Below are 27037 nucleotides of genomic sequence, written 5' to 3' on the forward strand. Positions count from 1 at the left end.
CTCTTCTCTGATAGTTTGTTGCCGTAATTGTGTTTCAGTTCATGTTAATGACAACAACAAAATTTGTACACTTGCTTACCACAGCAGAGCAGTATATAGTTCAAAAGGTAGGCTCCCATGAGAACATTAAAAATAATTATTGTTGAGAAAGAAGAGGTTCAAAGATGCCTCTAGTTCAACCTTGTTCTTGGTGAAGGAGTTGCCTCTAGTTGGACGAACAACTTATCACGGCAAGCTCAAAGTTTGGTGAGCTTTACTATATTAGGCCAATTGCAGTGATAATCGCGTTTCTAGTGCCACAACACCATCCAATGTTATTCCCACATATTGTATGAGGGCTTTTGAAAAGAAGTTTAGGATGGCAGAAGAATTGGCTTCACATAACTCTCTGTTGACATCTAACAGCATCCGAAAGGTTATTACAACCAATCATGATTCTCAGCTCTGAGAAGATTGTAACCCTGGAATCTTGCTCTTCAAATGAAATCATGGCTGGATTCGGTGCCATGGACTTAACCATATCGAAACTACTGCGTAAACTAGGTACTGGAATTTTTCTTGCCACCAATCTATGACTGACCGACTGAGTGATGATCGAAAAAAGACTATTTGTAACACCCAGCGTGTTGAGCCCAAACAGAAGTAGAAGCACCAGCTACATTATTTTAGGGTGTGCATAGCTGCTGAAATATTGAACGGTTGGACTTCTGCTTGATTGTCCCTTTGAGTTATTGTCATCTCGCTTATCTTCTATATCTAAATAGCTAGCCCCCACTAACTATTTCTCTCAACATGCAAGCATGCCACATCATCCCACAACATGAATGAGAAAATGCCCACCTCCACTATCATATTTCTCTACATGCAAGCATGCCACTTCATCATTAAACATGCATGAAAAAAAAGACTCATCTCAACATCCAAGCATACATAAGAAATTTTATCTAAATAGCTAGCCTCCACTAACTATTTCTCTCAACATGCAAGCATGCCACATCATCCCACAACATGCAAAACTCTACCAATGTTCACTATTCATTGCTGGCTTGGTCAGATCACTTGCTTGTTGATATCACTTGATATCACTTGCTTGTTGCATTCCTACCGAGATTGATTATCTCTTGGCAAGCAAGGCCTTTGCTAATCTGTATGTTTGTCTAGTTATGTCATCCAATCTTTGGAAGACACCATTTGCCTCTCCTGAATGAACTAGTGAAAGTAAGACCATGTCATATTTTTCCTGACTATAAATTGCTGTGTAATTGACATGTTCCATTAGTTGTTAAGCTAGTCTTTGATTATAATCCTCAGGCCAGCAGAACTAAGTCTTTACATTTCATTATTTTTCAGAATGTCTGAACAACTGCAAGATACTCAATGACAGTTAGATACCTAGCCTACAACAAACAGATCTCTCAAGCAAGGTAGAATGATTATCTTTTCAAGACAGGAATCAACAACATGCTGTGCTAAAAGCAACCAAGATCATGGGCCAAGTGAGATCACTATCCCTCTTTAATAGTGCTGATTTGATGCAGCCACTTTCAAAGTCTCAAGGGCTGCAAGCTGAGGTATCTGGTTCTAGGCACCAGTCACATTACTGAGATCCCAAAAAAGATCGGGGAACTACGCCATCTGCAGAATTTGAGGGCAACTGGTGTAAAAGAGCTACCATCCAGTATTGTTAAGCTTACAAAATTGCGGTGTCTGCTTAATAACTGATCCAGAGAAGTGCCAGATAAGATTATTGGGAAACTACATGCTCTAGAGGTTGGTTAGTTGCAATCTGGTTAGTTGAATTTGTTTTTGATAAGAATAAACCTAAAGGACAAGAAACTTCATTGGAACTAAAACTGAATTTGTGATACACACAACAAACATAACTTTTCTGCAATCCTCTGTGTAATTTGAAAAGAGGCTGATTTGTTAGAGCAGAGTAAACCTTGGAGAGGCCCTTGAGATTGGTCTTGCCATGTGCATCCTCCAGCACCAGGACCTCCTGCTCCTTGGGCTCCAGCAGATCGAAGACGTGGGTGTCCTGCACCACCTGGTAGGCCGAGACCCTGACGGCGCCACCGATGGATGCCGCGAACTGCAGGATCTCCTCCATGGCGATGGTGACCAGGCCCGGGTGGTCCTGCGACCCCTGAGAGAGACAAACAGAGCAGAAATTCGAAATTAGATATGCATCTGATGCCCAGCATGTGGTCTCTCTGAAAACTGAAATGGCAAGAATGGTGGGCGCGTCTGATACCTTGAAGAGGTGGTCTTTGGCGGCGGCGGTGCCGGGCCCGGATGCGCGGGGCCGACGGCGAGCACCACTCCAGCGAGTTCGACGGTGAGCTCCTCCACCTTTTTAAACACGGTGAGCTCCTCCACCTTGAGCGCGTAGTCGTCCGTGGAGTGGAGAAGGGGCACCCGTGCTTTCTAGTGCTTGGGTCGATGGCGTCCATGGAGGGGGCGAGCTTCGTGGTCCAAGTCGAGGAGGTGGTCGACGATGGACAGATGCGGAAGGAGTGCGAGGACTCCGGACAGTGGTCTCCAAAATTGAACCTTGAAGGGTGGTAGCAGAGGGGAACGATGCGGTGGGCGGAGGGGAGGGAAACGGGGCGGAGGCGTGGGGTGCGAGGGAGGGGGGAGCGGCGTGGGGCGGTGGGAGGGGGAGCAAGGCGGCGGGGCCGTGGGCGGGGGCGGGCGCGACCAAACCGGCCGGCGTCGGAGAAGAGTGAGGAAGGAGAGAGAGAGAGGACCGCAGGTTTGGTCGGGAAAACGACGAGGGGTAAATTGTAAAAACGGTGCTGCGACATGAATTTCGGGACGGAGGGAGTATTTGTATCCGTGCGTACCATGCTGTGTCTCTTTCTACTACATCTATTTGCATGTTGCATTATTCTCATCGTAGTTAAAACTGTGATTTATCAAGTTCGCGTTGCTGTCAATGGTTTCATCGATGAATATGCCTCTCACGAAGAAGACTGATTAAGTTTATTTCCTTCGACACTACTTCCGATGCTGTGAGTGGGATTAGTTTCAAAGCTTTCGAAAGAAAATTTGAATCTCCCATTCACCCCGTCTGGTCAAGATACTCTCGGTCCTAATAGTACAGAATAAAGACAACCATCGACCAAACGATAATAAGATATGATTTTAACACTTAGTCGACTTATGAAATTAACACCTTCACAAGTAAACATTGTTATGTCATGGTCACCACGTGATGCTGGAGACAACCCTGACAAGAACAACGTCGCATGTGCTCATCAAAGACACCAAGTCATGTGCTGCCACTATATTATATATGCTTCTGGAGTTCAGTTCCCCTTTTAGTCATGTGCTGCCAACATATACTATTCATCACCCAGAATGCAGAATAAGTTATTCTTCACTCGAGGTAATCTTACGATCGCTTCATAAATAAATTACATTTGAAATACAAATAGTTATATTCATATTGGTTCACTACGTAAAATTTGGTATAAGAAAACAGAAAAATAGGTTATAAGACCAGAAATATCACATTTTATGTATGTTTTTAGCTTCATAATTTTACGTAACATAAAATATTTTTTACGGCAAGTATATATTTTCTTACATTCTCTTTTTACGTATGAAATAAGACAAAATATATGAAACCTAAAAATATGGTGCATTGACGTCAAAATAAAGAGGGGGTGAAGAATAACTATTCCTCACCCAAGGTGACAAATAGCCCGACCCCTGCCAATATATATATATATATATATATATATATATATATATATATATATATATATATATATATATATATATATATATATATATATATATATATATATATATATATATATAGGGAGAGAGAGAGAGGAAGAGAGAGAGAGAGAGAGAGAGAGAGAGAGAGAGAGAGCACATAAAATATATAGACACACACACAATTGTTTCGTGTGGGTCTTGGCTGATTACTAGTACACAGGCATGAAAGACATTGGGAAGTTGACAACAGTAACGAAGAGAGAACTAGAAGCCTAGAGGTAGATGTTTTCAACCTTTGTGCAGCTCATGCGATTGTGGCCATTAATTCCCTTGGATCTGCATTTCTCATGCACCTTCTGTGACCGAGAAACTTCAGCATCTAAAGGAGAAGGTGTACTTGAATTATAGCCTGTATGAACCTGTTGCTTATTGAAGTGAAACCACTTGCTCAAACATGAATAAAAAGTATATATAAACTGTGTATGTACCATGGATAATAATAGTTGAGGAAACATTGCTATGGTATTAAAACTTAACCAACATTCATAAAATGGACGACTACCACTATCGACACTCAGGACGGTACGGTGCCATATAAATCACCTGTAAAAAGAGAAATGACTACACTACAGGGAATTTAATGGCCTCCTTATCAATCTAATATCATGGTCAACAGGAAAGAACATTAGCATGATGCATCACTCCAAAATATACTACCACTTTGATCAAGCACCGTGGCTATACATCGTGCATTCAGCCTTCCTTCTTGACAGAAAATGCAGTCAAACACACATCTGAAGTGGTCTCACATAATTCTTTTTGCAGCTGTGGTAGTGGCAATAAGTTTTTGAGTAATTTCAATGGTTGGCATGGCAGTTGGCACACTCACTTGCACTTTGAGTTTCATAACTACAAAATACAAAATAAGTATTAAATTAAGTGTGGAAACATCATGAGTTAGTCTCCAGTGTAGCAAAACAAATGACCTTACTGTAAAAATAATTTATTTTTCTATAGTAACTGTAAGGAAACATAATTAATCATAATGGATGGCTGGAGATGCAAGTCTCAGTCGGAACAAACATATTTGTGTACAATGAGTATGATGAGTTGTCTAAGAAATTCTGCCGGAACAAAAATTTAGCGATGCATATATTCACATTATGCTACTTCTTCAGTCCCGAATTACTTGTCACAGAAATGGATAAATACGGATGTATATAGAACTAAAATACGTCTAGATACAACCAATTCTACGCAAGTAATTCCAGACCGAGCGAGTATATCTTAAACATGTTATCGGGAAAAAGCATTACAATATTATTTAGGGATTGTTGCCTGAGCTAGTATGTATTAGAATGCATCCAGTCACCTTCGTCGAATACAACCCATTGGGAACTTATAGCTACTTCCCACAACTGGAGAAGTGCGGTTGATTACGACTTGTGAGGGGTAGGCCAGACCATGTGGCATAACGCTCAGTTGTAAACGTTTACCATGTAGGGTGCTAGAGATCATATAATTGAACTTGTCAGGTGGGCTCAGCAAAGACACTGAGACATGTGTTGCCACTTTAAATATGCTTCTCAAGTTCACTTCCTCTTACAAGAAGTTCCCATGTACGTGTGCAGCGTTCTCTCCTTACCTTGACCAAACATTTTCTAATTACTCGTACCTGGGAATGGAAGGCAACGGAAAGTTCACAACACGAAAGAGCAAAGACATAAGTGGTTGTCCATATCAGATCCTATGCTACAAATTAGATTTTAGAAGCCATTAATTCCCTTGGACATCAATTTGCAAAGATAAACGTCAGTACTAGTATGCAAGTAGTTGCACTAGACCTTAGAGCATCTCCACGAGATGATGTAAAAGTGGGTGCCAAAAATGGTTTAAGGGCAGCAGAGAAACTGACTATGCACCAGAAAATTTTCTGCCATAACATATGATGTAAAATTGGTGTCCTAAACAGTCAAACAATAACATTATTCATTGCATATTCCAAAATTACAATTTCTAATACGAAATGTTCAACATTAACATTAAAATGACATCATAGTAGATAGTTAGATAGTCTACGCATGGATTATCGCCCTACTCCTCCTAAAGTCTACACTAGACCATCACGGGGAAGGAGTATTTGTACCCACAACAAAGCATTAAAGTCGTCGCCGTACGAGTCGATGTCCATTGCACCTCCATGATAACCCACAAGTATAGGGGATCGCAACAGTTTTCGAGGGTAGAGTATTCAACCCAAATTTATTGATTCGACACAAGGGGAGCCAAAGAATATTCTCAAGTATTAGCAGTTGAGTTGTCAATTCAACCACACCTGGATAACTTAATATCTACAGCAAAGTATTTAGTAGCGAAGTAGTATGGAAGTAACGGTAACTGTGGCAAAAGTAATAGTAGCAGTTTTGTAGTAATTGTAACAATGGCAACAGTAAAGTAACTAAGCAAAGACCAATATGTGAAAAGCTCGTAGGTATTGGATCAGTGATGGAGAATTATGTCGGATGCGATTCCTCATGCAATAGTTATAACATAGGGTTGTTGGAAATATGCCCTAGAGGCAATAATAAATGGTTATTATTATATTTCTTTGTTCATGGTAATTGTCTATTATTCATGCTATAATTGTATTGTCCGGAAATCGTAATACATGTGTGAATACATAGACCACAACCTGTCCCTAGTAAGCCTCTAGTTGACTAGCTCGTTGATCAACAGATAGTCATGGTTTCCTGACTATGGACATTGGATGTCATTGATAACGGGATCACATCATTAGGAGAATGATGTGATGGACAAGACCCAATCCTAAGCATAGCATAAAAGATCACGTAGTTTCGTTTGCTAGAGCTTTTCCAATGTCAAGTATCTTTTCCTTAGACCATGAGATCGTGCAACTCCCGGATACCGTAGGAGTGCTTTGGGTGTGCCAAACGTCACAACGTAACTGGGTGACTATAAAGGTGCACTACGGGTATCTCCGAAAGTGTCTGTTGGGTTGGCACGGATCGAGACTGGGATTTGTCACTCCGTGTGACGGAGAGGTATCTCTGGGCCCACTCGGTAATGCATCATCATAATGAGCTCAATGTGACTAAGGCGTTAGTCACGGGATCATGCATTGCGGTACGAGTAAAGAGACTTGCCGGTAACGAGATTGAACAAGGTATTGGGATACCGACGATCGAATCTCGGGCAAGTAACATACCGTTTGACAAAGGGAATCGCATACGGATTGATTGAATCCTCGACACCGTGGTTCATCCGATGAGATCATCGTGGAACATGTGGGAGCCAACATGGGTATCCAGATCCCGCTGTTGGTTATTGACCGGAGAGGCGTCTCGGTCATGTCTGCATGTCTCCCGAACCCGTAGGGTCTACACACTTAAGGTCCGGTGACGCTAGGGTTGTAGAGATATATGTATGCGGAAACCCGAAAGTTGTTCGGAGTCCCGGATGAGATCCCGGACGTCACGAGAGGTTCCGGAATGGTCCGGAGGTGAAGAATTATATATAGGAAGTCTAGTTTCAGCCACTGGGAAAGTTTCGGGGGTTACCGGTATTGTACCGGGACCACCGGAAGGGTCCCGGAGGTCCACCGGGTGGGGCCACCTATCCCGGAGGGCCCCGTGGGCTGAAAGTGGAAGGGAACCAGCCCTTAGTGGGCTGGGGCGCCCCCCTTGGCCCTCCCCCCATGCGCCTAGGGTTGGGAACCCTAGGGGGGGGGAGCTTTCCCCCTTGCCTTGGGGGGCAAGGCACCCCCTTCCCCCCCACTTGGCCGCCGCCCCCCTTGGAGATCTGATCTCCCAAGGGCTGGCGCCCCCCAGGGGTCCTATAAATAGTGTGGGGGGGGGGGAGGGAGGGCAGCAGGCTACAGCCTTGGGCGCCTCCCTCCTCCCCTGCAACACCTCTCTCTCTCTCGCAGAAGCTTGGCGAAGCCCTGCCGGAGACCCGCTACATCCACCACCACGCCGTCGTGCTGCTGGATCTCCATCAACCTCTCCTTCCCCCTTGCTGGATCAAGAAGGAGGAGACGTCGCTGCACCGTACGTGTGTTGAACGCGGAGGTGCCGTCCGTTCGGCACTCTGTCATCGGTGATTTGGATCACGGCGAGTACGACTCCGTCATCCACGTTCATTGGAACGCTTCCGCTCGCGATCTACAAGGGTATGTAGATGCACTCCTTTTCCCTCGTTGCTAGTAGAATCCATAGATGCATCTTGGTGAGCGTAGGAAAATTTTAAATTATGCTACGATTCCCAACAGTGGTATCAGAGCCAGGTCTATGCGTAGTTACTATGCACGAGTAGAACACAAAGCAGTTGTGGGCGTTGAGTTTGCCAATTCTTCTTGCCGCTACTAGTCTTTTCTTGTTTCGGCGGCATTGTAGGATGAAGCGGCCCGGACCGACCTTACACGTACACTTACGTGAGACAGGTTCCACCGACTGACATGCACAAGTTGCATAAGGTGGCTAGCGGGTGTGTGTCTCTCCTACTTTAGTCGGAACGGATTCGATGAAAAGGGTCCTTATGAAGGGTAAATAGAAATTGGCAAATCACGTTGTGGTCATACGTAGGTAAGAAACGTTCTTGCTAGAAACCTACAAACCACGTAAAAACTTGCAACAACAATTAGAGGTCGTCTAACTTGTTTTTGCAGCAAGTGCTATGTGATGTGATATGGCCAGAAGATGTGATGAATGATATATGTGATGTATGAGATTGATCATATTCTTGTAATAGGAATCACGACTTGCATGTCGATGAGTATGACAACCGGCAGGAGCCATAGGAGTTGTCTTTATTATTTTGCATGACCTGCGTGTCATTGAATAACGCCATGTAAATTACTTTACTTTGTTGCTAAACGCGTTAGCCATAGAAGTAGAAGTAATCGTTGGCGTGACGACTTCATGAAGACACAATGATGGAGATCATGATGATGGAGATCATGGTGTCATGCCGGTGGCGAAGATGATCATGGTGCCCCGAAGATGGAGATCAAAGGAGCATGATGATATTGGCCATATCATGTCACTATTTGATTGCATGTGATGTTTATCATGTTTTTGCATCTTATTTGCTTAGAACGACGGTAGTAAGTAAGATGATCCCTTATAATAATTTCAAGAAAGTGTTCACCCTAACTGTGCACCGTTGCGAAGGTTCGTTGTTTCGAAGCACCACGTGATGATCGGGTGTGATAGATTCTAACGTTCGAATACAACGGGTGTTGACGAGCCTAGCATGTACAGACATGGCCTCGGAACACACGCAATACACTTAGGTTGACTTGACAAGCCTAGCATGTACAGACATGGCCTCGGAACACGGAGGACCGAAAGGTCGAGCATGAGTCGTATAGAAGATACGATCAACATGGAGATGTTCACCGATCTTGACTAGTCCGTCTCACGTGATGATCGGACACGGCATAGTTAAACTCGGATCATGTTTCACTTAGGTGACTAGAGGTATGTCTATCTGAGTGGGAGTTCATAATCAGATGAACTTCATTATCATGAAGATAGTCAAATAGGTATTTGCAAATTATGTCATAGCTTGCGCTTTAGTTCTACTGGTTAAGATATGTTCCTAGAGAAAGTTTAGTTGAAAGTTGGTAGTAGCAATTATGCGGACTGGGTCCGTAAACTGAGGATTGTCCTCATTGCTGCACAGAAGGCTTATGTCCTTAATGCACCGCTCGGTGTGCTGAACCTCAGCGTCGTCTGTAGATGTTACGAAACATTTGACATACACGTTTTGATGACTACGTGATAGTTCAGTGCGGTTTAGAATTGTGGCACCAAAGACGTTTTTGAAACGTCGCAGAACATGTGAGATGTTCCGAAGACTGAAATTGGGATTTCAGGCTAGTGCCCACGTCAAGAGGTATGAGACCTCTGACAAGTTTCTTAAGCCTGTAAACTAAGGGAGAAAAGCTCAATCGTTGAGCGTGTGCTCAGATTACCTGAGTGCCACAATCGCTTGAATCGAGTGGGAGTTAATCTCCCAGATGAGATAGTGATAGTTCTCCATAGTCACTGCCACCAAGCTAGTAGAGCTTCGTGATGAACTATAACATATCAAGGATAATTATGATGATCCTTGAGCTATTCGTGATGTTTGACACCGCGAGAGTAGAAATCAAGAAGGAGCATCAATTGTTGCTGGTTAGTAAAACCACTAGTTTAAGAAGGGCAAGGGCAAAAGGGATACTTCATGAAACAGCAAGTCGTTTGCTGCTCTAGTGAAGAATCCCAAGGTTGAACCCAAACCCGAGACTAAGTGCTTCTGTAATGAGAGGAACAGTCACTGAAGCAGTACTACCCTAGATACTTGGTAGATGAGAAGGCAGGCAAGGTCGACAGAAGTATATTGGATATACGTTATATGAATGTGTACTTTACTAGTACTCCTAGCAGCACCAGGGTATTAGATACTGGTTCGGTTGCTAAGTGTTAGTAACTCGAAATAAAAGCTGCGGAATAAATGGAGACTAGCTAAAGGTGAGATGACGATATGTGTTGGAAGTGTTTCCAAGGTTGATGTGATCAAGCATCGCATGCTCCCTCTACCATCGAGATTTGGTGTTTGCGTTGAACATGATTGGATTATGTTTACCGCAAAACGGTTATTCACTTAAGGAGAATAATGGTTACTCTGTTTATTTGAATAATACCTTCAATGGTCTTGCACCTAAAATGAATCTCGATCGTAGTGATACACATGTTCATGCCAAAAAGATATAAGATAGTAATGATAGTACCACATACTTGTGGCACTGCCACTTGAGTCATATTGGTGTAGAACGCATGAAGAAGCTCCATGTAGGTGGATCTTTGGACTCACTCATTTTTGAAAAGATTGAGACATGCGAACCATGTCTATTGGTATATATGCATGAAGAAACTCCATACAGATGGATCGTTTGGACTCACTTGATTATGAATCACTTGAGACATGCAAATCATACCACATGGGCAAAATGACTGAAAGTCCTCGTTTTCAGTGAGATGGAACAAGAGAGCAACTTATTGGAAGTAATACATTTTGATGTACGCAGTCCAATGAGTGCTGAGGCATGCAGTGGATATCGTTATGTTCTTACTTCACAGATGATTTGAGTAGATGCTGAGTGTATTTACTTGATGAAACACTAGTCTGAATATTGAAAGGTTCATGTAATTTCAGAGTGAAGTTGAAGATCGTCGTGACAAGAGGATAAAATGTCTGTGATATGATCATAGAGATGAGTATCTGAGATACGAGTTTGGCACACAATTGAGACATTGTGGAAGATGTTTCACAATTAATACCGCCTGGAACACCGTAGTGTGATGGTGTGTCCGAACATCATAACTGCACCCTATTGGATATTGTGCATACCATGATGTTTCTTATCAAATTACCACTATCGTTTATGGGTTAGGCATTAGAGACAACCGCATTCACTTTAAAAGGGGCACCACGCAATTCCGTTGAGACGACACCGTTTATAGAAACCTAAGTTGTCGTTTCTTAAAAGTTTAGGGCTGCGATACTTATGTGAAAAAGTTTCAGGCTGATAAGCTCGAACCCAAAGCGGATAAACGCATCTTCATAGAATACCCAAAAACAGTTGGATATACCTCCTATTTCAGATCTGGAAGCAAAAGTAATTGCTTCTAGAAATGAGTCCTTTCTCGAGGAAAAGTTTCTCTCGAAAGAATTGAGTGGGAGGATGGTGGAGACTTGATAAGGTTATTGAACCGTCGCTTCAACTAGTGTGTAGCAGGGCACAGGAAGTTGTTCCTGTGGCACCTACACCAATTGAAGTGGAAGCCTATGATAGTGATCATGACACTTCGGATCAAGTCACTACCAAACCTCGTAGGACGACGAGGATGCGCACTACTTCAGAGTAATGCGTGATCCTGTCTTGGAAGTCATGTTGCTAGACAACAATGAACCTACGAGCTATGGAGAAGCGATGGTGGGCCCATATTCCGACGAATGGCTCGAGGCCATGAAATCCGAGATAGAATCCATGTATCAGAACAAAGCATGGACTTTGGTGAACTTGCCCGTTGATCGGCAAGCCATTGAGATAAATGGATCTTTAAGAAGAAGACGGACATGGACGGTAATGTTACCGTCTATGAAGCTCGACTTGTGGCAAAGTGTATTTTCACAAGTTCAAGGAGTTGACTACGATGAGTTTTTCTCATCCGTAGTGATACTTAGGTCCGTCGGAATCATGTTAGCATTAGCTGCATTTATGAAATATGGCAGATGGATGTCAAAACAAGTTTCCTTACCAGTTTTCGTAAGGAAAGGTTGTATGTGATACAATCAGAAAGGTTTTGTCGATCCTAAGGATGCTAAAAGGTTTGCTAGCTCCAGCGATCCTTCCATGGATCAGAGCAAGCATCTCGGAGTCAGAATATACGCTTTGATGGGGTGATCAAAGTTTTTGGGTTTATACAAAGTTTGTTAGAAACTTGTATTTACAATAAAGTGAGTGGGAGCGCTACAATATTTCTGATAAGTATATGTGAATGACATATTGTTGATCCGAAATGATGTAAAATTTCTGGAAAGCATAAAGGGTTGTTTGAAAGGAGTTTTTCAAAGGAAGACCTGGATAAAGCTGCTTACATATTGGGCATCAAGATCCATAGAGATAGATCAAGACGCCTGATGATACTTTCAAAAGACAGCACACCTTGACATGATTTTGAAAGAGTTCAAAATAGATCAGCAAAGAAGGAGTTCTTGGCTGTGTTACAAGGTGTGAGTATTGAGTGAGACTCAAGACCTGACCACAGCGGAAGATAGAGAAAGGACGAAGGTCGTCCCCTATGCTTTAGACATAGGCTCTATAGTATGCTATGCTGTGTACCGCACATGTAGTGTGCCTTTCCATGAGTTGGTCAAGAGGGTACAATGGTGATCCGGGAAAGGATCTCATGACAGCGGTCGAACTTATCCTTAGTACCTAGTGGATTAAGGAATTTTCTCGATTATGGAGGTGGAAAGGAGTTCGTCGTAAAGGGTTACGTCGATGCGAACTTTGACACTAATCCAGATGACTCTGAGTAGTAGACCGGATTCGTATAGTAGAGCAATTATTTGAAATGGCTCCAAATAGCGCATGGTAGCATCCACAAGATGACATAGATATTCGTAAAGCACACGGTTCTGAAAGGTTCAGACCCGTTGACTAATAACCTCTCTCACAAGCATAACATGACCAAACCAGAACACATTGAGTGATAATCACATAGTGATGTGAACTAGATTGTTGACTCTAGTAAACTCTTTAGATGTTGGTCACATGGTGATGTGACCAGTGAGTGTTAATCACATGGTGATGTGAACTAGATTATTGACTCTAGTGCAAGTGGGAGACTGTTGGAAATATGCCCTAGAGGCAATAATAAATGGTTATTATTATATTTCTTTGTTCATGGTAATTGTCTATTATTCATGCTATAATTGTATTGTCCGGAAATCGTAATACATGTGTGAATACATAGACCACAACCTGTCCCTAGTAAGCCTCTAGTTGACTAGCTCGTTGATCAACAGATAGTCATGGTTTCCTGACTATGGACATTGGATGTCATTGATAACGGGATCACATCATTAGGAGAATGATGTGATGGACAAGACCCAATCCTAAGCATAGCATAAAAGATCATGTAGTTTCGTTTGCTAGAGCTTTTCCAATGTCAAGTATCTTTTCCTTAGACCATGAGATCGTGCAACTCCCGGATACCGTAGGAGTGCTTTGGGTGTGCCAAACGTCACAACGTAACTGGGTGACTATAAAGGTGCACTACGGGTATCTCCGAAAGTGTCTGTTGGGTTGGCACGGATCGAGACTGGGATTTGTCACTCCGTGTGACGGAGAGGTATCTCTGGGCCCACTCGGTAATGCATCATCATAATGAGCTCAATGTGACTAAGGCGTTAGTCACGGGATCATGCATTGTGGTACGAGTAAAGAGACTTGCCTATAACGAGATTGAACAAGGTATTGGGATACCGACGATCGAATCTCGGGCAAGTAACATACCGTTTGGCAAAGGGAATCGCATACGGATTGATTGAATCCTCGACACCGTGGTTCATCCGATGAGATCATCATGGAACATGTGGGAGCCAACATGGGTATCCAGATCCCGCTGTTGTTATTGACTGGAGAGGCGTCTTGGTCATGTCTGCATGTCTCCCGAACCCGTAGGGTCTACACACTTAAGGTCCGGTGACGCTAGGGTTGTAGAGATATATGTATGCGGAAACCCAAAAGTTGTTCGGAGTCCCGGATGAGATCCCGGACGTCACGAGAGGTTCCGGAATGGTCCGGAGGTGAAGAATTATATATAGGAAGTCCAGTTTCGGCCACCGGGAAAGTTTCGGGGGTTACCGGTATTGTACCGGGACCACCGGAAGGGTCCCGGAGGTCCACCGGGTGGGGCCACCTATCCTGGAGGGCCCCGTGGGCTGAAAGTGGAAGGGAACCAGCCCTTAGTGGGCTGGGGCGCCCCCCTTGGGCCTCCCCCATGCGCCTAGGGTTGGGAACCCTAGGGGGGGGGGGAGCTTTCCCCCTTGCCTTGGGGGGCAAGGCACCCCCTTCCCCCCCACTTGGCCGCCGCCCCCCTTGGAGATCTGGTCTCCCAAGGGCTGGCGCCCCCCAGGGGTCCTATAAATAGTGTGGGGGGGGGGGAGGGAGGGCAGCAGGCTACAGCCTTGGGCGCCTCCCTCCTCCCCTGCAACACCTCTCTCTCTCTCGCAGAAGCTTGGCGAAGCCCTGCCGGAGACCCGCTACATCCACCACCACGCCGTCGTGCTGCTGGATCTCCATCAACCTCTCCTTCCCCCTTGCTGGATCAAGAAGGAGGAGACGTCGCTGCACCGTACGTGTGTTGAACGCGGAGGTGCCGTCCGTTCGGCACTCGGTCATCGGTGATTTGGATCACGGCGAGTACGACTCCGTCATCCACGTTCATTGGAACGCTTACGCTCGCGATCTACAAGGGTATGTAGATGCACTCCTTTCCCCTCGTTGCTAGTAGACTCCATAGATGCATCTTGGTGAGCGTAGGAAAATTTTAAATTATGCTACGATTCCCAACAAGGGTGACACAGAACTAGCTCCAGTTCATCAATGTAATGTAGGCATGTATTCCGAATATAGTCATACGTGCTTATGGAATAGAACTTGCATGGCATCTTTTGTCCTACCCTCCCTTGGAAGCGGGGTCCTATTGGAAACTAAGGGATATTAAGGCCTCCTTTTAATAGAGTACCGGACCAAAGCATTAACACTTAGTGAATACATGACCTCCTCAAACTACGGTCATCATCGGTAAGTATCCCGATTATTGTCACTTCGGGGTTAACGGATCATCACACATAATAGGTGACTATAGACTTGCAAGATAGGATCGAGAACTCACATATATTCATGAAAACATAATAGGTTCAGATCTGAAATCATGGCACTCGGGCCCTAGTGACAAGCATTAAGCATAGCAAAGTCATAACAACATCAATCTCAGAACATAGTGGATACTAGGGATCAAACCCTAACAAAACTAACTCGATTACATGGTAAATCTCATCCAATCCATCACCGTCTAGCAAGCCTACGATGGCATTACTCACGCACGGCGGTGAGCATCATGAAATTGGTGATGGAGGAAGGTTGATGATGACGATGGCGACGGATTCCCCTCTCCGGAGCCCCGAACGGACTCCAGATCAGCCCTCCCGAGAGAGATTAGGGCTTGGAGGCGGCTCCGTATCGTAAAACACGATGAATCCTTCTCTCTGATTTTTTTCTCCCCGAACGTGAATATATAGAGTTGGAGTTGAGGTTGGTGGAGCCTCAGGGGGCCCACGAGGCAGGGGGCACGCTCCAGGGGGTGGGCGCGCCCCCCACCCTCGTGGATAGGGTGTGGGCCCCCTGGTCTTGATTCTTTCGCCCGTATTTTTTATTAATTCCAAAAATATTCTCCGTTAAGTTTCAGGTCATTCCGAGAACTTTTATTTCTGCGCAAAAATAACACCATGGCAATTCTGCTGAAAATAGCGTCAGTCCGGGTTAGTTCCATTCAAATTATGCAAGTTAGAGTCCAAAACAAGGGCAAAAGTGTTTGGAAAATTTGATACGATGGAGACGTATCAACTCCCCCGAGCTTAAACCTTTGCTTGTCCTCAAGCAATTCGGTTGATAAACCGAAAGTGATAAAGAAAAACTTTTACAAACTCTATTTGCTCTTGTTGTTGTAAATATGTAAGCCAGCATTCAAGTTTTCAGCAAAGATTATGAAATAACCTTATTCACAATAACACTTAGGTCTCATATTTACTCATATCAATGACATAATCAACTAGCGAGCAATAATAATAAATCTCGGATGACAACACTTTCTCAAAACAATCATAATATGATATAACAAGATGGTATCTCGCTAGCCCTTTCTAAGACCGCAAAACATAAATGCAGAGCACCTCTGAAGAATAAGGACTGACTAAACATTGTAGTCATACTCAACGTAAACTAATAGTAATGTATGCAAATGACATCAGTGCTCTCCAGCTGGTGCTTTTTTAATAAGAAGGTGATGACTCAACATAAAAGTAAATAGATAGGCCCTTCGCAGAGGGAAGCAGGGATTTGTAGAGGTGCCAGAGCTCGATTTTGAAGCAGAGATAAATAATATTTTGAGCAGCATACTTTCATTGTCAACATAACAACTGAGAGATCTCGATATCTTCCATGCTACACACATTATAGGCGGTTCCCAAACAGAATGGTAAAGTTTATACTCCCCCACCACCAACAAGCATCAATCCATGGCTAGCCCAAAACAACGGGTGCCTTCAACTAACAACAGTCCTGGGGGAGTTTTGTTTGCAATTATTTTGATTTGATTTGAGCATGGGACTGGGCATCTCGGTGACCAGCCATTTTCTCGTGAATGAGGAGCGGAGTCCACTCCTCTTGAGAATAACCCGCCTAGCATGGAAGATATAGACAACCCTAGTTGATACATGAGCTATTCGAGCATACAAAACAGAATTTCATTTGAAGGTTTAGAGTTTGGCACATACAAATTTACTTGGAACGGCAGATAGATACCGCATATAGGAAGGTATAGTGGACTCATATAGAATAACTTTTGGGGTTTATGGAAGTGGATGCACAAGCAGTATTCCCGCTTAGTACAAATGAAGGCTAGAAAAAGACTGGGAAGCGACCAACTAGAGAGCGACAACAGTCATGGACATGCATTAAAATTAATAAACATTGAGTGCAAGCATGAGTAGGATATAATCCACCATGAACATAAATATCGTGGAGGCTATGTTGATTTTGTTTCAACTACATGTGTGAACATGTGCCAAGTCAAGTCACTCGAATCATTCAAAGGAGGATACCACCCTATCATACCACATCACAACCATTTTAATAGCATGTTGGCACACAAGGTGAACCATTATAAACTCCTAGCAAATTAAGCATGGCATAAGCAACTATAATCTCTAATTGTCATTGCAAACATGTTTCATTCATAATAGGCTGAATCAGGAACGATGAAATAATCATATTTACAAAAACAAGAGAGGTCGAGTTGGTACCAACTTTTCTCATCTCAATCAACCCATCATATATCGTCATTATTGCCTTTCACTTGCACGACTGAACGGTGTGGATAATAATAATAGTGCACGTGCATTGGACTAAGCTAGAACCTGCGAGCATTTAATACAAGAGAGAAGACAAGGTAATATGGGCTCTTGGTTAAATCAACAATAAAGCATATAAGAGCCACTTAACATTTTCATCATGGTCTTCTCCTCTCGACCCCCAAAGAAAAGAAAAGAAATAAAACTATTTACACGGGAAAGCTCCCAACAAGCAAAAGAAGAACGAGAAATCTTTTTGGGTTTTCTTTTTAATTACTACTACTACAGGCATGGAGAATAAACTAGCTAAAGGCTACAACTATTTTTTTGGTTTTTCTTAAGGTTTTTCAAACACACAAGAAGAAGCTTAGAAAAGGAAAATAAACTAGCATGGATAGTACAATGAAAAAGTATGAGCACCTATAACTAGAATGAGTGTGTGAACATGAATGTAATGTCGGTGGGAAATACATACTCCCCCAAGCTTAGGCTTTTGGCCTAAGTTGGTCTATGCCCATGGATCAAAGCTACTCTCTCCGGTGTACTGAGGAGGATCCTCGGGGTGCCACTGGTTGGTGATCTCCTCCGGATCCCACTGATAAACAGACTGCCGATAAGGGTCAGGGGATGGCTCAGGCTCAGGCTCTAGTGATCGTGTCCGCTCCCAATATGCATAAATGTCATCGGGCAGGATGATGTACGTGCCTGAATAAATATTAAACAAAGAAGGTGCAGGCAGGGTAATAATCTGACAAGTCTTTTCACTGAATACCAGGTTATAAATGAGTCTCTTCTCCTTATCATCGCAAATAAAATCATGTGCGACCATACTTTTATAGTCTAAGAAAATAGGGGGCATCACCTTTTCTTCTTTCTCATAGTGTCTAATAGGTATCTCAAAATATTTAGCAAGACGCGAAGCAAAGATACCTCAAAAAATGGGGCCCTTTGTACGGTTTAGACTCAACCGTTTAGCAACCATAGCACCTAAACTGAAAGTTCTGTCATGGAATAAAGCATGGCGCAAAATGGAGAGGTCAGGAGCACTAAGGCCCCCACATTCCCGCAGCCAATTAAACATTTACTGGCAAATATTGCATAGTAACGTAGAACAGGGAAATGTATGCTAGTAGTTCTTGCTTCTGACACTTTTTTCGTTTCCCCTACAACAATCATATCAATAAATCCTGCCACATCCCTAGGATGTGGTTCCTCGACATTGCCCTCAAAAGGCAACTTGCAAACCTCACAAAAATCATAAAGGGACATCTCCCTATACTCATCATATAAATAAAAATCCACCGAAGGTGGTGATCTCCTAGCATGGAAATGAAAATTTTGCACAAAAATATTAGTGAGGAGGAGATACTGTTGGAGCTGATCGTGGAGGAAGTCGGTGAGGCCTGCATTCTCAGCCAAGTAATAAAAATCTTCATAAATTCCGGCTGCTTTCAAGAACTCATCACAAGGCCATTCACACGGACGAACTTCCGCGGTGCGAGGAAGATTATATTTGGGCTTCTTATTCTCTTCACTTTGCTTATCCTTCGAGCTTCGGCTCGAAGAGCCCCTCATTAATCTCTTCATCATTTTCTGAAATTTTTAGTGACTCAAAATAAAAGTGAACCAAACTCAACAATATTGATAGCAACTACTCCCACAAGTGCCTAGAGACTATATCATGCATTAGAACTACTTGGGACCATATAAATTTGACATGCAAGCTCAAGAACAGGGTCACCTCAGCAACAAAGATTTGCAATAAATAAAGAACTAGAACGAAAACTAATTGGACCATTGGAGGAGTCATATACCGAAGAACAATCCCCCAAAGTAGTTTTGTGAATGGAGCTTTGAACGAGGATATCGAAAATGGCAGCAAGATGAGCTAGAACTCGTGCTTGAGCTGGTTGGTGATTTTTTCTGGAGGAAGCACTACAAAAAAATACACTTTCGTGATGATACGTGTTTGTCACAGTAGGTCACGTTTTCTGTCATGTATGTACATCCATGACAAATTTATGACAGAATCAAGATAGTCATACCTGTGCTGTCGTAGAAGTGTTCCATGACATTACCAAAATTATCATCACGAAAGTGTCCACTTCCATGACGATGAATCGCGCGTCATAGAAGTGCTTTCGTCAAGGGTGACTGACATGTGGCATCTGTAGGGGAACGCAGCAGAAAACAAAAATTTTCCGACCTACGCACCAGCCCAGGACCACTATGGAGACTGCATACATGGTTTGATCTTTTTCGTTACCGACTCGTAGCGTAGCGGGAAGTAGAGTCAATGACGATCGGCGGTGCAGATCCCCGCAGCTAGGATTTACAACCTCCCAACCGCGAGGATGTATACCCTCATCTGCTCCTCAGATAGCCCTCCAGGAGGCGGTCGAACAGCCCCCCGGACGGTGTCGCGGACAACCCTTCGAGAGGACCTTCGAAACTCGAACGGTCACTCGAACAGCCCTTCGGGAGGACCTTCGAAACTCGGACGGTCACATGGACAGCCCTTCGGGAGGCACTCACGAACTAAGACCGAAACTACGATCTCTCTACAGAGTTGCACACATACGGTGTCATCTATCCGGCAGGGCTTCGCCGTCCAGAACTAGTTCCTGCCGGAACCCAGACAGCCTTACGGCTCTACGAAACTCTTTTCGTGGGAGGGAGAGAAGAAGCCAGATAATGCATGGCATGTGTATGAGAGCAAGGGATGAGTGTGGAGGGCTGCCCCTCCACCTCTATTTATGGGAAATCCCAAGGGGGTAGGGTAGTTTCACAAAAAACCCAAAATGCACATGAATGAAGTCCTTCCACAAGGACCTAGGAGTGAAACCAAGGAACAAGAGGGTCCCCAAGGGGGGATACCCCATGTGGCCAGCCACACCCCCATGAGGGGCCCAAAAAATCGCTCCTATCCATCCATGTCATCCCCAAGATCTTTTGGAGCAAAGCCCCAAAAGGTGGCTTTCCATAAAGTAACCATAAAGCTGATTTTCACTATTCACGACGACATTTTTCAGCGTCTGATCGAACTGAAAATATTTATGTGGGCTAAGAACATTTCCAGTACCCACTAAAATGATTTTCAACGCGTTCCGAAACAATTCCGGTTTTAGTGATTTTCATCTGCCAAACGCATCTGAAGTGGCTCCGGCAGCTCCGGAACATTTCCGGTTTTTATCTCAGAAAATTCCAAAAAGCTTCCAGAATGATTCTGGCATCCTCCAAGAATTATCAGGCATGTGCCGAAACCAATTTGACTTAATGGTGTATCCCGAAACAACTTTTCGGTATCATCGAAACTTATCCGATGACCTCTCTCTGCGGTATGATTCCGCGGTCCGAAACTTTTCGGTGTCCGAAACTTTTTCGGTGATTTTCTCTCAGACTCCCTGTCTAGTATTCAGCAGATAGATGACCCTTAAGCATGTGACCCTATAGGTTCGGTGAAGTATAGACATGACCCGGAACCCCTTCCGATCAATGATCAACATCGGAGCCGTGGACACCCATATTGACCCCTATACCCACACGAATAAATATTCGAGTGAACCTCCAGTTGCCGTGTGCTATTCCTGTTGCTTCGCGATATGTTACAAATACCCGAGGTGAGACATGTTGGCATTCCTGTGGATCAACAACTTGTCCACTATGCTAGCTACCTCGTTACCGGTATTGTTCTCTTTTCTCGTTATCGTGTTCCGGCATCCCCGGGATCAAATCACAAAGTGTCTGGTCAGACGATGATGGATACCGTAACACCGAGAGGGCCCAGAGATATCTCTCCATCGTTGGAGGAGCAAATCCCAATCTTGAGCTATGAAGTTACTTGACACACTTTTCCATGAACCCGTAAGCCGCCGTAATAGCCACCCATTTACGGATGACGTTTAACAAACCCCAAAGTTCATGAAGCAAGCATGAAGAAACTCGATACTCTCATGGTCTAAGGAATCATGCAAACGTTAACCATCTCTGTGTTATGTACCAATAAACTTGTGACGAATGAATCTCATAGCATAACATCATGCCGGGTCGATTCAACACAAATGTTCTCTTAACATTGTGCCCTCAAGGTTGCTGACATAGACATGCCCATGATCAGGAAAACATAACCATCATGCAACACTTGAGCTAGTCTTAGAGGCCAGACTAGGAATACATTTTACCATTTATTATTCCACACGTGCATACGAGTCTTCCTCCGAGCCTCGTGGTTATTGCAGACTCGAGAACCATAGCAGTTATAGCATGGAACATAAACATAATTATGAACTCGGAGGTAAATAATATCATTTATTATTGCCTCTAGGGCATATCTCCTATAGACTCCCACTTGCACTAGAGTCAATAATCTAGTTAATGCTAATGCACTTTACACCTGTGGCACACCGGTGTAAATATGCTTCGCTTGTGGTATAGCCTGATGTCCAACGGATCTGACGACTTCAGTTCCGTGTGTATCTTTGCATGTCCTCGCGTTTTCACGTTTTCACGTTTTCACAAAATTCATATTTTGTGTGGACTTGGCTTTGTATGTATGTGAATCACAGGTCAAACCTGGATTCCTCAGACTGAGTTATGGAGCAACTACCTGCAGTAGTGTCCCATTGTCAAAAGCCATCTTGGAACTATACTAAGTTCATGAATGAACTATATGATTCAACATCTTCTTTGTCGCTTCTAAAGCGTCAACATACTTAGCCCTTGTTATAGAATTCTCCACAGTAACTAGTTTGAACAAATTCCAACTAACTGTGCCACCACATTGTGTGTTACACAAAACCCTTAACTTAAATCGAAAATCGCACGGTGAAAAGATGAAGACTATCGATGTAACATTTTACAACTAACTCTTCATGATCTCCGCTTGCAAGAAAACATATCATCAGTACTTACTCTAGTACTCAATGACATCTTTCACTGTTGTCCCACGATCAGTACTTTGATCACTTTAGTATCCATACTCGCAACACCTTGGGAGTATCGGACATATCTGGTTGTTTTACATACCATGGAATACATGATTAATCCAAACACAAAAGTGTGTGGAATCTGCATTATGTATTTTACTCATCAGTGTTTTGGGACACCGAGTCTTGCAAAAACTCTTTCCATGTGACTTTGGCAAGAATCACTCCTTGGCGTTTTAAATGCTAAAAGGTTTTAGCATCTTGTCAATATGTATTCATTGCTTAGCCCCATTAGGTAAATCTATCTCCATAGATCATCATGCCTAATATTGAGGCTATTTAGCCTAAGCACTTCATCGAAAAACTATTTTCAAATGAAGTCCTAATTTGTGTCAAGAAATTTATTTCCAATTACCAATGTGCCAAGCACATAAGGTTTTTAGAAATATTATTACGCTCCCACTTACTTTCTTGAATTACAAGCATCTTCGTTACCCATTGATGAAGTCAAAACCCCTTTGACCATTTCATTAAACACGAAGATTCCAACTCCATTTTGCTCTCTTCTGTCCATTGCTAGAACTCTGAAGTTTGCATACCTACTAGCATCCTCTGGATCGACAAATTACTTTGGACTGTATCATATACAAGTCCTAGCTTTCATTTCCATCAGATGGAAATCCTTTTATCATCCATGTTTCATATCTCATGATTGAAATATGTATTAATTGCTAGTTCAACCCGAACCGACTTTAAGCATCGCTACGATGAAAACAACCTCATCGTAGTCAACTCTTGAACTTGTTATTTCAACAAGTCGAGCTTTTTATGGATAAAACATTTTATCCGTATCAGTTTTAAGTTCCATAAATATTCGTTAGACTCTAAGTCTTCCGAAAGGTGTATCAAGGTTTTAATTTTGAATCACTTATATGGAAACTAACTCGGGTTGTAATGGCATTTAGCCAATTCCGGAGTCAGGGCCCATCAATGCTTCCTTGTGTATCGTAGGTATAATGTTGTCTAACAACAATATCTCGTTTGCGCACCTGAGAGGTTTGCACGAGCCTTGCCTACGTGGTTCAGCTGCAAGTTCGACCGAAGTTCATACATTTTATTGTAGAGACTTCCGTATCAGTCGCAGTAGGAAACTCTGGAATTTCTTCCAAGATCTCTTTCCTTTGATCTGATGAAGATACTGTTTATCTCGTCGAGTTGCACTATTCTCCCACTCACCTTTTAGAAAGAACCATTATCTTTTAAAGCATACCGTTCTTTGTGGCAAACCTATTTGCCTCGGTATAGTGAGGGAGGAATACCCAATGACTTGGGATAACCTACAAAGTAGCACTTGTCTGATTTGGAATAGGTTTGTAACCTTTTACACAAGCCCCATATTCCAAATGTTAAGAAAAGATACAACATGGTTGGGCGTACCATACCATGGCTTCATTTCAACACACCTGATGAAGCTCTTTTCAGTGTAAAAACCGTAGTCTCTAAAGCATCACTTTAAAAGGGATAATGGCAAATTTATTTATGTCATCTTTGACCTTACCATGTCATAAATGGTTTGATTACATCTCCACGGACTTTCCACTTGCAGTGGTGTTCCGGGAGGTGCAAGTTTATGAAACCCCTTTCACAACTCATCAGACATTCGCTAAACATGTAACTCAAATATTCCTTTGTGCAATCAAATTGCAGAAACATAATTTTCTTGTTACAATAACTTCTACTTCATTTTTGAGAACCTTTCAAATGATTTCAAAAGATCCAGACTTACGTCTCATCAAGTAAATATCCATATATCTACTTGAGTCATTTCTGAAGATAAATAAATCCACCACTAACAACACTTATCGGACTACACACATCAAATGTATGATCACTAATAAGTTTGTTGTTCGTTCCTTATGGCCTGTGAAAGGTATTTTAGTCACTTCACTTTTCGTAGGAAAGTTGCAAGTGTCAGATGATTCAAAATCAAAAAGACTTCAAAATCCATCATAATGGAATTTTCCATGCGGGTTTCTCCAATGTGACCAAATGTAGTGCCACACTTGTGTGGTATTCTTTTAGTCTTGCGACATTTAGCGTCAGTGTTATGGATGTATCATATTACCCTCAATATTCATAACATACGTCCCATCGATGATGGAAGTATGGCCCTTATGTTATTCATAATACTTAACAACAATTGTTGTTTTTATGAACAACTCTTTTGCAACAAACATTGTGCAATGGGCTAGAGTGTATGAAACTCTAAAATGAATTATGGAAGTAAACCCAGAGGTATTGTATTATTATCAATATTCATAACATACATCTCATTCATAATGAAAGTATGGCCCTTGTGTTATTCATAACATCGAACATAAAAAGTTCTCTTATGAACAACCTTCTTGCAAGATACCTTATGCAATGGGATAGAGTTTGTAAAACTCTAAATGAATTATGAAAATAAATACAGACGACAATACACCGATGGAAGGTATAGTAACATTTACTATGTTCCCTGTGTATACCTTAACCTCATTTCTAGCTAGTCTTTCAGGCCATACTAGTTCTTACATCGAGTTGCAACAGAATGCAATCGAGCGGGCATTTTTGTGATGAACTCACAATACCGAAGAATTAGTGATTAACATGTTTAACCATAATTCGCAAGAACTATATATTTGACCAGCCTTCTATACATCAAAAACTTGTATGACATTCATACATGAGCTGGATATTCCAGTCTTCTTTCCTTTTGCCTTTATACTTCTAACAGTTTAACTTTTAGTATTTCTCCTACCCTCAGAAGAAGCACCCAACTTAAGAGTGGCATTAGCCCCGGACTTCCTAGGCGTGTAAGTCATACTAACACCCTTTGGACACTTCCTTTCTCTTTACGTTGTTGTTTTATTCACCTTTCATTATATGACAGGCGTTCTTCTGGATCCCTTTCCCAACAGTCAAATGCATAGTAAACACTTTTACTAATACTTGCAAACAAACATTGCTTTGTTTGTATCTGAAAATAATTTTCAGTTCCATGAATATCATATAACTATCCCAACTTTCGAAGTTTGGGTTTCATGGAAGCAAACAAATTCCACTTGACCATAACAGAATTCTAGCTTTTGGATCGAAGGACGAGAGTCACATGATCCATAGCATTAGCGGGAGGATACGGAAAGCATGCGATAGGACAAAGTCCTTCTCGGCACTATTGAGGACAATCCTCATATTACGTTACCAATCGTAAAGTTTTAACCAGATATTTAACAGCTATTCAATTTTAATAGGGAAGGTGGAAATGCGAGCCATTATTCTACAAATATTATGCAAGAAACACTTAGATAGTTTTCATAATTAATTGCACTGAGAATTAAACATGTTAATTCAACAGTGCGCTCCCACTCAAATCAATATCTCTCACAATTAATTTTGAGTGATACAAGATCCAGACTTCAGTTCATCGCCATAAAATCATCATCTCATAACGGGAATTTTAATTGGTAGGCCAACTTGCCGATCACATCTCTATGTGACTCTTGCTCATCTTTCGATGCGTGTGTTCCGAGCTCAGGACGATCCTGCCATGAACGTCAAGACAAGCAAGTGATCTTGCTGCGAGGTCTGACCTCACCCGCCTCACACTTCTCTAATCGTTCGTACCCATGCATCCATGGCGCACCCCGAAAAGATAGGTGCCGTGACGGTGCTACACTTGGGAGAACACTAACTACTTGATATTTTAAGTGAGAGATCACCCTAATAAAAGCGACTACCGCGCAATCAAGAAGGGTGCATCATAAGGGATAAACATCTCAGGCAATTCATAATAGCATGATATGGTATAGCCCTTTCTGACGGAGAAGTATTTCATTTCTTCGTCTTCGGCATTCGCGTCGGTGGTCACCTTCACGAAGATTGCCACCACCTTGTCGATGCACCAGATAATATCGCTATCTCTATAGCTAACAAAATAATGCATTACAACAAGGTTGACACGCAGGTCATTAAAATGCAATCATATGGCTCCAGCCATCATGCCGAATCATGACATGCAGGTCATGTTAATCAAATTACATCATATAGTCATCTCATACATAATCGAATTAGTATGAGCACTGCTATACCACATCACATGCACATCCTGCAAAACCAAGTTAGAAGCCTCTAATCGGTTTATGCAAAAATTTATTTTACGTGGCTTCTAAGGTTTTGACTTAAACCGCAGCTACCAACGTTTTATCATCAAGTATGATTATTCAAGTTGCTAGATTAACATCTCGGGGTGTATGAAACATGAGATAATTAAATCTCGAGCCCCATACTAAACTTCGTCATACGCATGACCCCCGTGCAGATCATATCTGCAATGCCCTTTCATCTGCGAATTTCATCTTTCTTTTGACTACGGCAGAACCCAAAGAACTGATAGCACTTCCATGATCAATCAGAATCACGGATTGCCAGAACTTTGTCAAATTCCACCATGCTATCTCGAGATTGAGCAAACGCAAATTCTAGGGAAGCAACAAGAACGTCGGGTAACAGATTTCATCTGTCACCCGCATAAATAATTTTCAGCAATAGATCTCATCTACTACCTAATTATATTATGCAATACCCATACATCTCCATGTATTCTAGATCGAAACCTGCATCTACGCATAGCACGG

The 27037-nt window shown here is 42.6% G+C and overlaps 1 pseudogene; it reads right to left on the reverse strand.

Moving 5' to 3' along the window:
* Positions 1-1626: 1626 nt before the first annotated feature.
* LOC141022485 (uncharacterized) overlaps positions 1627-27037 on the reverse strand; it is a 122003-nt pseudogene continuing 96592 nt past the window's right edge.

Source organism: Aegilops tauschii, chromosome 5 (assembly GCF_002575655.3).
Source record: "Aegilops tauschii subsp. strangulata cultivar AL8/78 chromosome 5, Aet v6.0, whole genome shotgun sequence".
In the NCBI taxonomy this organism is placed as follows: Eukaryota; Viridiplantae; Streptophyta; class Magnoliopsida; order Poales; family Poaceae; genus Aegilops; species Aegilops tauschii.